The 17,645-nt window shown below is 34.4% G+C and overlaps 1 long non-coding RNA gene across 1 annotated transcript in view; it reads right to left on the reverse strand.

The window, feature by feature from the left end:
- Positions 1–11,418: 11,418 nt before the first annotated feature.
- The window catches only part of LOC118548314 (uncharacterized), a 77,145-nt gene continuing 70,918 nt past the window's right edge, over positions 11,419–17,645 (reverse strand). Inside the window, exon 4 of the long non-coding RNA XR_013447543.1 lies at positions 11,419–12,174. This is a non-coding gene — a long non-coding RNA (uncharacterized LOC118548314). The remainder of the gene's footprint in view (positions 12,175–17,645) is intronic.

Genomic DNA, 17,645 nt, shown 5'->3' on the forward strand with positions numbered 1-17,645 from the left:
AAATTCAAGAATGCCTAGTATGTATGTGTGTATATGTGTGTGCATGTGTGTGTGTGTGTGCTGTATGTGTTTGTGTGTGTGTATATGCACAGATCTCTTGAAACTAAATCTATGCTTCCCTCTTTCTAAAAATAGATATATTATGCTTACTAAATATATATTTATATGTTATAAATATAATTTACAATATACATTAAGATACATAATTTATTAATATGTACTATATACTATATAAAATGTATATATTATTTTTTAAGAAGGGGAAGCATAGGGGCGCCTGGGTGGCTCAGTCGTTCGTTAGGCATCTGCCTTCGGCTCGGGTCACGGTCCCAGGGTCCTGGGATCGAGCTCCACATCGGGCTCCCTGCTCAGCGGGAAGCCTGCTTCTCCCTCTCCCACTCCCCCTGCTTGTGTTCCCTCTCTCTCTCTCTCTCAAAAAATAAATAAAAATCTAAAAAAAAAAAAAAAGAAGGGGAAGCATATTTTCTACTTTTCTTCACTCACCTACGCATATAGCAAATCACTAACATAGTTCCTAAGCCAACAAGATAATCTTTAAGGGACACCAGTAGAAACTCCTTAGTAAAAAGTACTATCTAACAGTTCTTAGGCTGTTCTGTTCTCCTTTTCTGTGAAACTAGTGCAAAAGCTTTTTTTTTTTAGGGTAAGTAATGGGGAATACAAGTGACCATCTCAGACACAAAATCCCAGGCATGAGAGCCTCTTTCCACAGCAATTCAGTCTTGCCAGACACAGAAGTGTTTCAAGGTTGGGGAGAAATTGTGGTTGTCTATTCTGGTAACTCTGTAGGGAGGGGCCAGGGAGAGTTTACCAGCTGACTAGTGCCTTGGTCCCTTTAAGTGGTCCTTGCTTGAGTCCAAATCCAATAGTTCTAGGACAAGAAAATCATTTTTTGGTTTTTCCTTTGCTGTGTCTGTTCTAAGCCTAGGTAAGATGGTTATGGAAATAAGAAAGCCTTACAGAAGACAATAACTAAGTTTTGTCTGTTTTAAATAATTGTTTGAAACAATGATCTCAGATTCTACCTGGTAGAGTAGAGAAAGAGAACTGGGCTTGAAGTTTAAGAATAATTTTGTTTTTTAGTATCAATCATGCTACTTACAATTGAGTGATGTTGTGGTCACTTAACTTCTCTGAGCCTCAGTGTCCTCATATAAAATGGGAACAATACTATGTAACTTGGTATGAATAATAAATAGGATAATGTGGGTTAAAATAATCATTTAAATTCTATCTAAATATAAATTTATCATTGTCCTTTGATCCCTTCCCTTCCTTAAATCATCCAGACTCATTTCCTCTTTGGCAATCCACATATTTATCTTTTTATTTTTTGAAGTTTTTATTTATTTATTTGACAGAGAGAGAGAGTGAGCACAAGCAGGGGGAGTGGCAGGGGAAGAGGGAGAAGCAGGTTCCCCACTGAGCAGGAGCCTCATGCAGGGCTCGATCCCAGGATCCTGGGATCATGACCTGAGCCAAAGGCAGATACTTAACCAACTGAGCCACCCAGGCACCCCTCACATGTTTATCTTTTACATTTTTCTCATAAATGGTAAAAGATGAAACCCAGATATCATGCTCAGCTATAGTAACTATGTAACTATAGATTTTGGCCTTTCTTGATCTTCTTTTAAAAAATGACCTTTTAATGTTATTAAAAGAATATCTTGATTGTAAGTTGCCTCATACGCCTTATATAAATTCCTGAGGTGTGAATTAAAGCAATGCTACTCAGAGTAATTTAATTAATGTTAAAAAGATGATAATGTATGGTATCAATTTCGTAATTATCTGATGGCTTAGAATTCTAGGTTGCTTTATAAAATAATTAATTATCTATTAATTTATTTTATGATTTTTGTTGAAATTTCTAAAACCAGCCTCGTGTCTTGCACTGAGCAAGTGCTAAACAAGATTTATTAAATGAATATTGACTTTTTCATATTCAATGTGTTCCAAGATGTTTAAAGCATTTTATAGAAAGACATACAATGTATAAGAAATGTTTTAACTGTAATGGTCTAGTGAGAAGTAAAATAATTTGTTGAATCTATAAATGAATAAATGAACGAGAGTGAATTTGCAACTTAAACTTTAGGGATTGTTCAACATGAGAAATACTTCTCAATTTATTAAGAAAAATTTAAAACAACATACAGCTCTCAACTGTTATGCATGCCTCAACATCATAAATGGCACTCAGCTGCTATGCAAGTTTATTAACAATAAATAACTTATTAGTAATAAATCAGAGTCCAAATCCAAAATCAAATTTGAAGGAATTTCTGACTTCATTCTCACAGTAATCAAATTCTTCCATTAACAGTCTGTGACTACACTTATACAAGCAAATAAATAAAAGTGGAATAGATCTGTCTTTAGACTGTATCGATCAATAATTTGATTCTTGAAGTTTTCTTGCCTATTTTATGTGGAAATTTGCAGTCTCACTTACAGAGTTTATTAGCAAGAGAATAAAACATTTTACTTTTTCTTTAATATTTCATATTCCTCCATCTGACACGACTTACAGACATTTTATCTGGGACCTGAGTAGATCATTGATATAAATTATGTATAGACCTGTGTTTATATTTATTACACACAGTCAGTCAGTCCAAATTTATTTCTTGATGACCCCCTATATGCCAGGACTCCTCTAGGTGTTTGGGATTCAGCAAGTGAATGAATATGGCACTCCTCTGAAAAATTATTTGCAAGGAGAAAATGCAATGCTGCATAGTAGAATGCTTTTGTTTGTGTATCATCTTTTTCATAATTAACACATTTCTCACCATAGTCAGTTATAGACTACTAAAGTCATTCACTTCTTGATTGTTTTCTCTTATGTCAGCTCAGACTTTTTTTTAGTATTTCCCATGTTTTTAACATACTAGGAGTCTAGCTCCCCTATTTCAAATTTGGTCCCTCTTAAGTTCCATCTCCATTCTGCTAAATTGCTATTGGGCTGAAATGTCTGAATCTTTTCTGGACTCTTTATGGTTATAAAAATACAGTGACCACACAATGTGCTTTGGCACAACAAAGGGCCATTTTTGGTGTGTGTGGTGGTTCATGTCAGTTTAGAAAAACAAACTTTCTATGTCAATATATTATTTTGAGGTGCTATACAGTCATTCCATTCTCTTATTCTGTAATTATAAGATTTCTTAAGATAACTTATGTAAATAAATGTCATTATTTATCATAATAATGAAAAGTAAAACAGGTGGATCACTAGGAAGTAAAATATGTCCATTTACTAGATTGGATACCTTGAATCCATTAAAAAATTACTTACAATATTCAAATCTTTACTAAAATTTTAAAAATGTGGGTATTACCTATAACATAAATATTGGTGCAGAAAGCAGGGCACATAACCATATGTAAAGGAGCTGTATGACATTAGAATACAATACACCAAAATATTAATGATATATATTATATGTAATACAATTTTGTCCTCATACCTCCTGATATTTTCCAAATTTTCTATAAGCATATATTAATATTAATGTATGAAGCTTATGACTGTTTACATAGTAAGTATCTAAAGATGAAAATATTGAAAATAAATACTTTTATAATTAGTAGCACTTTCAAGTAGGAAAGGGTCCCATTTAGGAGTTGATTTATAACTAGTACCACAATTTTTACTTTAACAGTTGATCCCGTACAAATATCCATTCATTCAATAGATATTCCTTAAACTCCCATAATGTGACAGTCACTGTTCTGGGTACTAAAGATGCATGAAAGAAGAAAGAAAGAAAGAAAGAAAGAAAGAAAGAAAGAAAGAAAGAAAGAAAAAGAAAGAAAGAAAGAAAGAAAGAAAGAAAGAAAGAAAGAAAGAAAGAAAAAGAAAAAGAAAGAAAGAGAAAGAAAGAAAGAAAGAAAGAAAGAAAGAAAGAAAGAAAAAGAAAGAAAGAAAGGGAAAGAAAAAGAATTGCAATATCCATGCTCATAGTTGTAGTGGAGAAAAAGCAACACAAAAGAACTTTATGATAAAATCTATAGTGCATTTTGATGATAAGTGCTATGGCCAAAAGAGTGATAGAGATGTCTACTGTGGGGAAAATTTTGAAAATTCAAATAGAGTAGTCAGGAAAAGCCTCAGCCAACAGGGAACATCTGATCTAGGACTCAAGGTAGATGAAGGTTCAAGCTGAACAGATTTGGAGAAAGAGTATTACAAGAGGGAACAAGAACACAAATCCTGTCAAGGAATCATTTGTAGTGTGCTGGCCAGTATGTTGGTCCACTGTGGCTGGAACAGAATGAGGCAAGGTGATGGGGGAGATGAAGTAAGAGAGGCAACAAGAACCAGATAAATTAGGGCAATATAGCCATTATTAGGACTTGGATTTTTACTGCTAATTAGATGTAAGGTCATAGGGGGGTTTAAAGAAGTGATATGCCCATTTACAATTGCACCCAAAACCATAAGATACCTAGGAATAAATCTAACCAAAGAGGTAAAGAATCTGTACTCAGAAAACTATAAAATACTCATGAAAGAAATTGAGGAAGACAAAGAAATGGAAAAACAATTCCATGTTCACGGATTGGAAGAACAAATATTGTGAAGATGTCAATGCTACCTAGAGCAATCTACACAGTTAATGCAATCCCTATTGAAATACCAACTTTTTTCAAAGAAATGGAACAAATAATCCTAAAATTTGTATGGAACCAGAAGAGACCCTGAATAGCCAGAGGAATGTTGAAAAAGAAAAGCAAAGCTGGTGGCATCACAATTCCAGACTTCAAGCTCTATTACAAAGCTGTCATCATCAAGACAGTATGGTACTGGCACAAAAACAGACACACAGATCAATGGAACAGAATAGAGAGCCCAGAAATGGACCCTCAACTCTATGGTCAACTAATCTTCGACAAAGCAGGTAAGAATGTCCAGTGGAAAAAAAGACAATCTCTTCAACAAATAGTATTGGGAAAATTGGACAGCCACATGCAGAAGAATGAAACTGGACCATTTCTTTATACTGCACACAAAAATAGTCTCAAAATGGATGAAAGACCTAAATGTGAGACAGGAATCCATCAAAATCCTAAAGGAGAACACAGGCAGCAACCTCTTCGACCTCAGCCGTGGCAACTTCTTCCTAGAAACATCGCCAAAGGCAAGGGAAGCAAGGGCAAAAATGAACTATTGGGACTTCATCAAGATAAAAAGCTTTTGCACAGCAAAGGAAACAGTCAACAAAACCAAAAGACAACAGACAGAATGGGAGAAGATATTTGCAAATGACATAACAGATAAAAGGCTAGTATCCAAAATCTATAAAGAACTTATCAAACTCAACACCCAAAGAACAAAGAATCCAATCAAGAAATGGGCAGAAGACATGAACAGATATTTTTCCAAAGAAGACATCCAAATGGCCGACACTTTGTGAAAAAGTCCATAACATCACTCTGCATCCGGGAAATCCAGATCAAAACCTCAGTGAGATACTACCTCCCACTAGTCAGAATAGCTAAAATTAACAAGTCAGGAAATGACAGATGTTGGTGAGGATACAGAGAAAGGGGAACCCTCCTACACTGTTGGTGGGAATGCAAGCTGGGGCAACCACTCTGGAAAACAGTATGGAGTTTCTTCAAAAAGTTGAAAATAGAGATACTGTACAACCCAGCAATTACACTACTGGGTATTTACCCCAAAGATACAAATGTAGTGATCCGAAGGGGTACATGCACCCCAAAGTTTGTAGCAGCAATGTCCACAATAGCCAAACTATGGAAAGAGCCAAGATGTTCATCAACAGATGAATGGATAAGGAAGATGTGATTGATACACACACACACACACACACACACACACACACACACTGGAATATTATGCAGCCATTAAAAAAACTGAAATCTTGCCATTTGCAGGGACATGGATGGAGCTAGAGGGTATGATGCTAGGTGAAATAAGTCAATCAGAGAAAGACAAGTATCATATGATCTCACTGATACGGGGAATTCTTAATCTCAGGAAACAAACTGAGGGGTGCTGGACTGGTGGGGGGTGGGAGGGATGGGGTGGCTGGGTGTTGGACATTGGGGAGCGTATGTGCTATGGTGAGCACTGTGAATTGTGTAAGACTGATGAATCAGAGACCTGTACCTCTGAAACAAGATAGTAGGAAGGGAAAAATGAAGGGGGGGGGGAAGTCGGAGGGGAGACGAACCATGAGAGACTATGGACTTTGAGAAACAAACTGAGGGTTTTAGAGGGGAGGGGAGTAGGGCGATGGGTTAGCACTGTGATGGGTATTAAGGAGGGCATGTATTGAATGGAGCACTGGGTGTTATACGCAAACAATGAATCTTGGAACACTACATCAAAAACAAATGATGTATTGTGACTAACATAACATAATAAAATAAAATTACAAAAATAAAGAAGTAATATGATCCAGCTAACTTGTAAATGATCACTCTGGCTGCTCTATTTAAAATAACTTTGAAATTCGACAAACTTCACCGAAAATAAAGAAGCATGCGGGTGCCTGGGTGGCTCAGATGGTTAAGCAGCTGCCTTCAGCTCAAGTCATGATCTCCAGGTCCTGGCATCAAGCCCCGTGTGGGACTCCCTGCTCCACGGGGAGTCTACTTCTCCCTTTCCCTCTGCCTCTCTCCCTGCTTGTTGTCTCTGTCTCTCTCTCTCTCTCTCAAATGAATAAATAAAATCTTAAAAAAATAAAAAAAAGAAAGAAGCATGAATGGTGTGCTGTATATATTTCTATATATAAAAATTGCATATACAAATATAACTTGATGTTCTTTAAAATAAGATATTGGGGTGCCTGGGTGGCTCAGAGGATTAAGCGACTGAGTCTTGGTTTCCACTTGGGTCATGATCTCAGGGTGAAGGGATAGAGCCCCACATTGGGCTCCACACTTAGTGGGGAGTCTGCTTAAGATTCTGTCTCTCCCTCTCCCTCTGCCCCTCCCCAACTTGCATGCACACTCTCTCTGCTCTCTCTCAAGTAATAAATAAATAAATCTTTAAAAAAATAAATAAATGGAATCATAGAGTCAATATTCTTTTCTGTCTGATCTCTTTCATGCAATATGATGTTTTTAAGGCACATTCATTTTGCTGTCTGTTATATTAAGTCATTTCATGTTATTTGAGTTATATTTCATTGTGTGAACATAAAGCAATATGTTTATCTATTTTCTTATTGATGAGCATGAAAATTATTTCTGATTTTTTACTACTATGAATTACACTGCTACACAACACTTGTACAAGTCTTTTTGTGGATATATATTTCAATTACTTTTTGGTAAATATCTAAATCTAGAATTGCTAGGTTAGAATATGTATGTATATTTAAATTTATAAGAAACTGTCAAAGAGTGTCCAAAGTACAAAATTTATAGTCCTGCGGCAATGTGTAAGAGTTTCAAACCTTACATTTTTGCATTTGGTCTTCTCAGTTTTTTGTTGTTGTTGCTTTTTTTCTTAAATTTTAACCCACCTGGTGAGTATGTACTGGTATGTCATTTCCTGGTAAAGAAAATCTCAGAGAATTTGTCCTTGGCAGATCTGAATAGAGGAAATACTATATAAGTGAAGGAGATTAAGAGGTACAAACTTCTTGTTATAAAATAAGTATGTCACAAAGATGAAAAGTATACAGAACTGACACAAGAAGAATTTAAAAATATGAAAACTTTATATATTTAATAAATTAAATATATAAAGTTTTGTATATTTGTATTCAAAAGTGTTCCCATAAGTAAAATTCTAGGACCACATGGTTTCTCTGGTGAATTCTATCACCTACTTAAGAAATAAATATACCATTTTTATACGAACTTTTTCAGAAAGGAAAAGAAGTGGGAACACTTTCCAAATCATTTAATGAGAGCAGGATAATCCTGGGAACAAAGCCTGAAAAAGATACAATAATGAAAGAAAATTAAAGATAAGCATCCCTTATGAATACAAACATAATAAATCTTCTACATATTATTAGCAAATTAAATTCAGGAAAACATAAAATCATAATACATTTTTAGCAAATGAGCATTATCTTACAAATGCAAAATTTGTTTAACATTTCAAACTTAATTTCTCATAGTGACCACATAAAGGAAAACAAAATTATATGGGTATCTCAATAATTGTTGTAAATGCATTTAACAAAATTTAACACTGATTTAAAATTTAAAATATCAGAAAACAAGACAAAATTTCTTTATTGTAATGAAGCTCACCTATGAAAAATCTACAGAAACACCATACTTAATTGTGAAATATTGACCTCTTTCCTTTTAAAAGTCAAGAGTTTTTGTACCCATAACTAAATTGGAAAGGAAGAGATATTTCTCACTTTAATTATGGATGACATGATTAATTATGTAGAAAGAAAATGGTATCTACTAGAACCAATGTATTAGAAATAATAGTTGATTTCATCAAGGTCATAGAAAAAAGGAACAATATGAAAATTAATTTTGCTTTTATATATTAGGAAAAAGCAATTGAAGAAATATATTTTAAAAGTTCATTTACCTTAGCATAAGAATATATTTAAGGATAGGGCGCCTGGGTGGCTCAGTTGGTTAAGCGACTGCCTTCGGCTCAGGTCATGATCTTGGAGTCCCTGGATCGAGTCCCACATCGGGCTCCCTGCTCGGCAGGGAGTCTGCTTCTCCCTCTGACCCTCCCCCCTCTCATGTGCTCTCTCTCATTCTCTCTCTCTCAAATAAATAAATAAAATCTTTAAAAAAAAAAAAAAGAATATATTTAAGGATAAAATCAAAGAAAAACCTGCAAACACTATAATGACAACTATAAAACATTGCTGAGAGAAATTAAAGAACTACCCCATTCTCTCTTAGCGTTCCGAGACTCCAATTACATGTATATTAGACTTGATATTGTCCCCAAGGTCACTGAGGCTCTTTTATAAGTATTTTGTGTACTCCATATTAATTAGATTTGATAATTGTTTTTCAACTGTACTACTAACCCTTTATTCTATACTCTTAAATCCATTTTTAAACTCTTCCAATATTTTTTTATTTTAATAGATACTGTACTTTGCACTTCTATCATTTTCATTTTGTTCATCTATATATTTATATAGAGAATATATGTTTGCTGTCTGTTAATTCCAATGTATGGCTCATCTAGTCTATTTCTATTGTTTGCTTTTTTAAATATCTCAGTTATGGCTCATATTTTTATGTTTCTTAGTATATCTACTATTTTTTTTTATTGTAGCTTGAACATTGTAGATGATACATTGGAGGATTTTGGTATTCTTTTTTTTTTTTTTCTAATGAGTGTTGGTTTTTATCCCATTGGCAGTTAAATTGCTGTAGATTATTCTGGTTGTATCAATTTTTAGTTTAGTATTTATTAGGTTACTGTTACTGGAACTTTAGTTTTAGAATGAAAACCCTACTCTAGGGTGTGTCTTTAATCCTAATGACAAAAAGTATTTCTAGGCTCTTGACTGAATGCCCATAGTGCTCAGCAACATGTCTCCAGTCTGGCAGGACAAGATCTTCAACATTTCTCAGCCCTGCATGATCTTTTGTATCACTACTTAATTCTTAGCCCTATATCAGATCTCTGCTAAGCACATATTCTCAATTCTGCCTTGGATAACACATCCATGGTAAATCCAAATGTAAACTTTTGAGGTCATTGTTTGCTGAATGCTTTCTTCTCTGATGCTTTGTTCTACAAATTAGTCTAAAGTGACACATGTAGTTGGTGACAGAGTCTTCCTAAAGTCAGGAAGAGAATGGAATAAAATGGAATTATTTGATAATAATATTCTATTAATATGTGGGAAATTAATATTGAAAAACGTTAGTAAATTCCTTCTACTTTATCATTGCCTTACTAATTTTGCTTTAGCATCCTTGAGATTAGTACAAAATTTAGTGCATAAATAGAAGATGATTCATACTTGCAAGACGTTTTTGATGATGAATTCACTAAAGATGCTATCTTAGTATTTCCCATTATCAGGAGGAAACTCGGCAGAGTTTCTAATCTATCTACTCTTTCTATAGAATCTTTACTAATATCATTGCTATGAGTATGGTTTTAGTCTTTTACTTATGGCTTTTATTACTAGTTTATCATTATAAAGTAGAGGGGGTCAGTAAATTATCCTCCAGACTGAGAAGGTACTTTCAGACTGAAAAGAGAAGCAAGCCACTCTATACCATTTACAGAGTTTTATTAAGGGTAATTTACTGACAGGAGAAAATCAGATGAACAGGCTACCCATGACACTACACACCTATTTTCCACCCCCAACCAGACCTTAATCCACAGGTTTTATAGAGTGAGGGGCTTTGTAATGAGGTCAAAGGGTAGTCATCTAAAGTGGTACCACCTATGCACCAGTCATCTCTACTAGTTATCTAAAGGGCACCACTGTGCACAACTTTAGGGAAGATCAGGCAAACCTTCCTGCATTCTGGTCAGGGCATATATTAACCTCCAAGGGGCCTGGAACACATAGCACAGAGGGAAGTCATTGAGACGGCATGAACAAGATGGAGGGTGCAAAGACAGAGTCAGTGTTGTAAGCACTTCTACAAATAGTCATAAGATCTTTACTTTCTATATTATTTTCATTATTATAAAATGAACTGCAATGCAATAAAATCCATTCCCTAAAATTGGTTTTACGTATTTTGATCTTATAATAACTTTGAAAATTTTGTGAATTTTACAGTCATTTTATTTATTGAAATGCCAACATTAAAAAAATGAAATTAAGATAGTAATTGGAAAAATAACTAATTTATTCAGGCTGAAAATCAGATTTGCTTTTTGTTTATTAATTAATTAATTTTTCTACCATAAAAAAAACCTATAATAAAATTGTTGACACATTACAGTTCAATTGGAGTCATAAAGATGATTAGTTATATCAAATTATGAGAGATTTGAATCCGGATCTAGGTTAAGTTTGGCAAGTAATTTTGGCAATTATTCATTTTAGAACCATCAGAAAAAACAGAAAATATTTTATTTTACATTTTTATCTTCTTGAAATTGTTCTATAATCATATCTGGTGATAATAAAGAGTTACAATATACCCTAAAATCATACTACTTTATATAGGTAATATTTTAAAATAAGAAATTGCTTTATAATATTTTATTCCATTTTTCTCTCTACTATGACTACATTTCTGAGATATTTGATAATAATATTCTATTAATATGTGGGAAATTAATATTGAAAAACGTTAGTAAATTCCTATTAAGATGAAAATCTACAATTGTTTCAAATGGGATCTAATTTGTTCTGGCAAGCACTGTTCCAGGAATTGATGATACATGAATGAAAAAGACCAAATTTCTGTCCCCATGGTAATTCTGTTATCTGTAAGTAAAGACAACAGAGTTTTCAAGATTATATATGCATTATTTTTACCCACACAGAGATGTTCTATAGAACTCAATTTAAAATTTATTTTTTTCAAGCTTTTTTTTATGTCTCAAAATGTAATTTCTTACCAGTTTCCTTGAAAACTTTTTCCACAAAATGAATATTCTCCATGTTAGAGTTTCCTCTTCTAATATTTGGGCTAATAGGCTGATATGTATATAGTTTTTGCTTTTTCTTTTCCCAGTCTGAAGGAAATAATTATTTTTTCCTCCATGTTTACTCTTTCTTAAAAACTCTAGGAAATTAATTAGACCCATTCTCCCCATAGTCTTTGTTGAAGCACATTCTGGTTTTTAATATTTCCTCATAAATCCATCAACCTCAAGTCATTAGTCATTTTCATTACTTCTCTCTGAACTCTATCCAGTTTTTCTACATATTTTCTACATACTTCTAATAATGATGACCTTAGAAATGAATCCATAATCCAGGTGTGAGCTCAACGTAGTTCTGTAGACAGAACCTGTCATTTCCATATTTTATGACATAAGCTTACTGCCAAAGGAAGAAGGTTCCTTCATTTCTAGTCAATCTTCAAATTTTGGAGCTCTACATGGCTTTGACCGGGGTCCACCCTCTTTCTCTTCTCATTCACTATTGTTTCTTTAGCAATATTGTCTTCTCCTATGACTTCAAACACCATACATATGATGACCCCTTTCAAATCTGCATCTCCATCACAGACATCTTCCTGTGTTTTATATAACAATAAGACAACATAAAAGAAAAAGAAGAAAAGCAGTATAAAAAAGTAGTTGACATTTTTTGAGTGCTTACTATGTGCTGACTACCTTTAAACAATTTATATATATTGAATTAATCTCAAACAACTATGATAAAGGTACTGTTATTTTTATTTTATAGAATAAAGAATTGATACACAGTTGAGTAATATTGTCTGAACTCATTTCTCCCCACACATTCATATGCTTTTTAAAATGAATTTATCCAAAGAACAGCTATCTTTTAAAAACACAAACTGTTATTTTCCTCCCAATAATGATTCAGTGATTTCCTTTTGCTTTAGGCCAAACTCTAAATTCTTAACATTGCATAAAGGGCCCTGTGAACACCATGAGATAGAGACTGTATCTCTGGTTTACTCTGGTATCCCCAGAGCCTAGAATAATGTTTGCAGTCTGAATAGCCTGAGCCCTTTCTGATTCCTCATTCTCTCCTTTTGAATTTCTGTCCCCTTAGCATTTAAGCTCTCGCTACATTCTTCTTTAGTTCTTCAAATAAGGAAACTCTTCCAGGTTGAGAACTTTTGATAAGCAGACTGCTCTTCTAGAATGTTCTTTATTCCCATCATTGTTAGTGAAGTTAGATTCATTCTTTGGTAGACAGTTTAACTGTCACTTTTTTAGGGAACCCCAGTGGTGTGTGGGGGGGGGGGACTTGCCTATTACCAGGTTGTAGAAGTTGATTATGTTCATTTCTTCTCAACTCCATGTTCAATGATATTGCTTTGATATCTTAAAATCGACCATGGTGGGGGCATTTGTAGCACAGACACAGGCAAATGCTACAAATCAGGACTTCACTCCCCTTCCCGCTGGTAAGAGCCTATTGTTGAATGTCTAATAGCATACCACTGAGGGAGTTTTGCCTAATTCCCACGACCACATTTGATCATTTGTTATTCACTTCACACAAGTGTGATTATGTAGCTATTCTATGATAACTTTCAAATATCATTAAAATATCCTCCATTAGAGCATATAAATTGTGTCATTTTTTATTACCATGTTCCTAGTAACTAGAAGAGTATCTGGCACTAGAAAATATTAACTGAATGCAAAAATGAATTACTGCTTTATCTATAGAAATTATGATACTTATTTAGACTTCAAGAGTTGAAGAATAGTTGATGTATTTGTTATCCATTGCTGCATATCAAATTGCCACACACTTAGCTGCTTAAAACAGCCCACACTTATTATCTCAAAATTCCTATGAGTCAATAGTCCAGTCATAGCTTCACTGGGTCCTCTGCTTCAGATTTCACAGGACTATGGTCTAGAGTTTCATTCTGAAGTTTATGGGAAGAATTTGCTTCCAAACTCATTCAGGTTGCTCTTGTAATTCACTTCCTATTGTCATAGGACCAGATGGGCTTCTTCCTCATTGTCAGCTGGAAACCCTTCCTCAGCAACTGGAGGCCTCCTGCAGTTCCTAGAGGCCACCTAAAGTTCCTTGCATGGGAGCATTCCCAGCATGGTCTCTTACTTCATCAGGGAAGCAAGGAGAATTTCTAGAGTGTCTGCTATCAAGAGAGTCTTATATAGTGTAATGTAATCACAAGAATGAACTTCCATCAGTCACAGGTCCTGTCCACACTAAAGGGGAGGGGATCACACAAAGGTATGAATACCAGGAGGAAGGGTGGGGGGCAGGTGAGATATTTATCAGCTGGCCTGCCTGCCACAGTGGTAGAAAATAGGAAATTTAGGAAATATTAATTTAGGAAATATTAAAAAAGGCTCATTACTGTAGTACCTAATTATATAATAAATGGCTGTAAAATTAGAAGTTAAAATGTAATGTAGTTTTATTTGGTTTTCACTCAGTGAATGGAAATATATACTTCTAGAAATTTAACTTAAATCTCAGGGTTTTTTTGTAAAAAGACAGTGTTTTCTTTTTTATAGAATTATTCTTAAATTCAAGGACCTAATATTATAACCTTAGTTTTAATTTGTAAGGCTCTTCTATTAAATAGGATTGCTAGTCACTAAAAGGTATCAATTGTAGAAATATTGTATCCATAGAAAACACATTATCTCTTTGATCTTGGTTGCACCGGTCTATGAGAGATAATATGAGAATCTGAACGTAAGAAATTTGACAGGAGGTGTTTTTTTAATTCACTGCAAATTGTAAGTGATGAAGACAATTTTTATTCAAAGCTATGTCTCCTATGCCTGACTCACATCGGGGGCTCAGAAGTATTTATTGCATGAATGTTGCAATGTAGTCAAACCCTGGTTCCTTTGCTCCATCCTCAACCCTTTCACCTTGCCTGTCTCAAGCATATATCTTTTGTGTTTGCTTTAAAATGGCAAAAATAATATCCACTTCTTACTAACAGTAGGGATCCCAAGATATGGGTTGCCTATTAAAAATTCAGTATAGAATACCTTTATGATATTATTCTAATTTCATTTTTGACCTGTTTAGTAATTCCATTTCTAGACAGAAATTATATAAAAAAATTCATTCTGCTCTACTTCACTTAGGCCAAATAAGTATTTGCACCTTATCAAAATTGGCAAGGACTGAAAGCAATGAACTATTTTGCGGTGAATACTGATCTAAACAACAAAGGGAGAAAACCATGACAATTCCTGCAGTTCATACCAGTAAAGTGAAAAGATTGTAATAAGAAATGAAAAACTTGTACATGATATGTTTTAAATCTCTCTGTCCAACTCTGTTAACATCTGCCATAACTGCTAGGTATTCCCGAACTTTTCATTTGCTTGAGCAAGTTGATAACCAGGTGGTAATAAGTCTGTCAACTGATAATGCTGTGTCAATCAGGTGGATGAAAAGCTCTGGTTTCCAAAATTCAATTGCAGTTTGAATTGCCATGGTTGAATTAGCAGGGAAGATGTTTCATTTGTGATTTTTCTCCAGCTGAACTTCATAGTTTGTGATATGACTATGAAGAAAGACATTGTTCAGAAAGCACCCAAAAAGAATATATACAAGCTACAATTCTTCTCCATTCCAGACAAGGACTTGAGCCCCATGTCTGTGGCTGGTGGCTGTTAAATAGTAGTTTCTGCTCCTGTATGGACATTGCCATTCCATTCGTCCAGCTTGATGAGTGCTTATTATGTGTTGAATATTGTGGGAAATGTCAGGTATCAAAACTGGATAAAGTACAGGGTCTTCTCTACAGGAATTTCCCTTCTAGTAAGATAGATAAATAATTTCTACAAGGGAGGCAGAAGTGATTTCTGCATGAGTGCCTGTTGCTTTTCAAAGAATCATTAATTTCTGTAAGAAAGTCATTTTGATCCAAATGTGTTTCTGAAAACACAATGAAATTCTCACAAAGTTTGCAACTCAAGACTATTTGCTAATCTATGAAAAGGAAGTATTATTGAGGGATAACTAATAAAACAGATTTTCCAGGGACTGCTGTCATGCTATCTACATGTTTACTTGCACTCTGTTGTTAAATATGACTGCCCTGTTCTGGTTGCATAGGTAAAAGTGAATATTTGGGTTAATGACATATTTTTCTTTTCTATCTTAGAAAACCCGGTGTTTATTGGATTTTTGTATAAACTATCACATGAGACACTTGGATAAAAAATGCCATTTGCCATTTTTTCCACTAGTCTATGCCTTTCTTTTCTCCTGGTCCCCCTTTTCCCTCTCTCCTTCTCCTTCTTGATCCCGCCCACCAAATGCAGTTCTCCACCATGTTAATAGCAACTTCCTCACCTCTGAATCTTGCTCTATAACTACTGAAACCCCCTTTCAAAAACTGTAATAGAAGAGTTCTGTTTAGAAAGTCATTTGAAAAATGTCAGGAACAACCCTTTGCCCTGTCTCCTTGGCATTCTGAAAGTTGCCAGTCAACCTCCCTGTGGTTCACTACCTAGACCACAGTTTCAAGAACTGAACTGTGAACCCTTGTTCAGTGTCCCCTGCTGAAAATCAGTGTAAACAGTTTAGATCAAAATGAGCTTTCTGAACTCACATTTTAGTGTGTTGAGCCACCACTATGGAATGTTTGGGATTCTATTAATACAGCTTTATGGCTTTAAAAGAAAGTATTCTTTCAGTACTGAAAATGTAGCTGCTTTATTTTCAAGTGGCAAAAAATGGCAGAAAAATTTGGTCTTGGATATAGCTAGTTGGAGTATCATAATTTTGTCTTAAATAAGTAAAGGGTTATTTTACAAGCTGTAATTTGAAAATATATACACTTAGGTCAAAAATTATAGGCTGGTAAATGTGAAATACTAAGGTATATTAGAGAGTACATATTTGAATGCATATGAAATCTACGCTAATGATTTCTGACATTCATTGTTCAGTGCTTCCTAAAAGCTCAAAGAACAAAAATACATTTTATAGCGATCCCTACAATTTCATAGTTATTGCAGTTAAAAATAACAATTGTAGTCCACCCTCTGCAGCACTACCTAAAACTCTATCCCTAAAAAATGGTTCGGTAACATGTCTCAGCAGTAAAGAGAAGTGTTTTTATTTTCTACTCTAACATGCCTTTCCTGGTATCCACTGCTGGAAGTCAGTCTCCCTAAAAAGTTCTCATGGCATTTTACTTGTACAGATTTATTACACTTAATGTATAGCCTGTTATTTTTATGCTAATCTTATCTTCCCTGCCATACTGCCAAATTCTTAAACAATGATTCCACAGCTCATCAGCCTTCAGACTGTTATGATGCCTATCCCAGTGTCTTGCTTCCAGCTATCACTTATTGAATAAATGTTGGGCCCGCATCAAGAATTAGCCATGATTATAGGCAAGCTATTAACAGAGATGGAAATAGAGTCTAAATCTCCACTATCCTCCTCTTGCATTGCAGAGAACCACTGGTTGATGCTCTTGGGCTGCTATATAAATGTGTAGTACTAGAAATAGCGGAAAGACTTTACATTCCAGTAATATGCATAACATTCAGGTTTTTGCCACACTAAGAAGTATTCAGAAGTATTAACACAAATCCTTAAAAATGTATTTTTAGAATCCATTAAGAGTGATCTATTTAAGAATGAATCAGATTGCTATTTAGGGATAGTCTGGGTTATACATTTAAATATACATATATACTATTTTTAGGATAATATATGGATAGTTTTATTTGCTAAATATGATTTAGTTAAAATGGGGAAAATGTCTAAGTATTATCGCAAATATAATTTCCCAATTATATAAATCATGGGGGCATTATTTCATAGAATAACAATAATGTAATTAAAAATATAGTATGAATCATTTGTAAGGAACTAGATATGTATTAACACATTAAAGCTACATGCCTGCTGAGTTTCCAAACTCTCCTCTTTTATGGAGGGCAAAAGGGAGACAGAAAGATGCCGACTGGCCTTGCCTTCATCTCTGCACTTTCTCCTGTGCTTCTTTGCATTGACCGTCACTGGCTACTCTTTTTCTGC

This window comes from Halichoerus grypus, chromosome 5 (genome assembly GCF_964656455.1).
Source record: "Halichoerus grypus chromosome 5, mHalGry1.hap1.1, whole genome shotgun sequence".
Taxonomy (NCBI): domain Eukaryota; kingdom Metazoa; phylum Chordata; class Mammalia; order Carnivora; family Phocidae; genus Halichoerus; species Halichoerus grypus.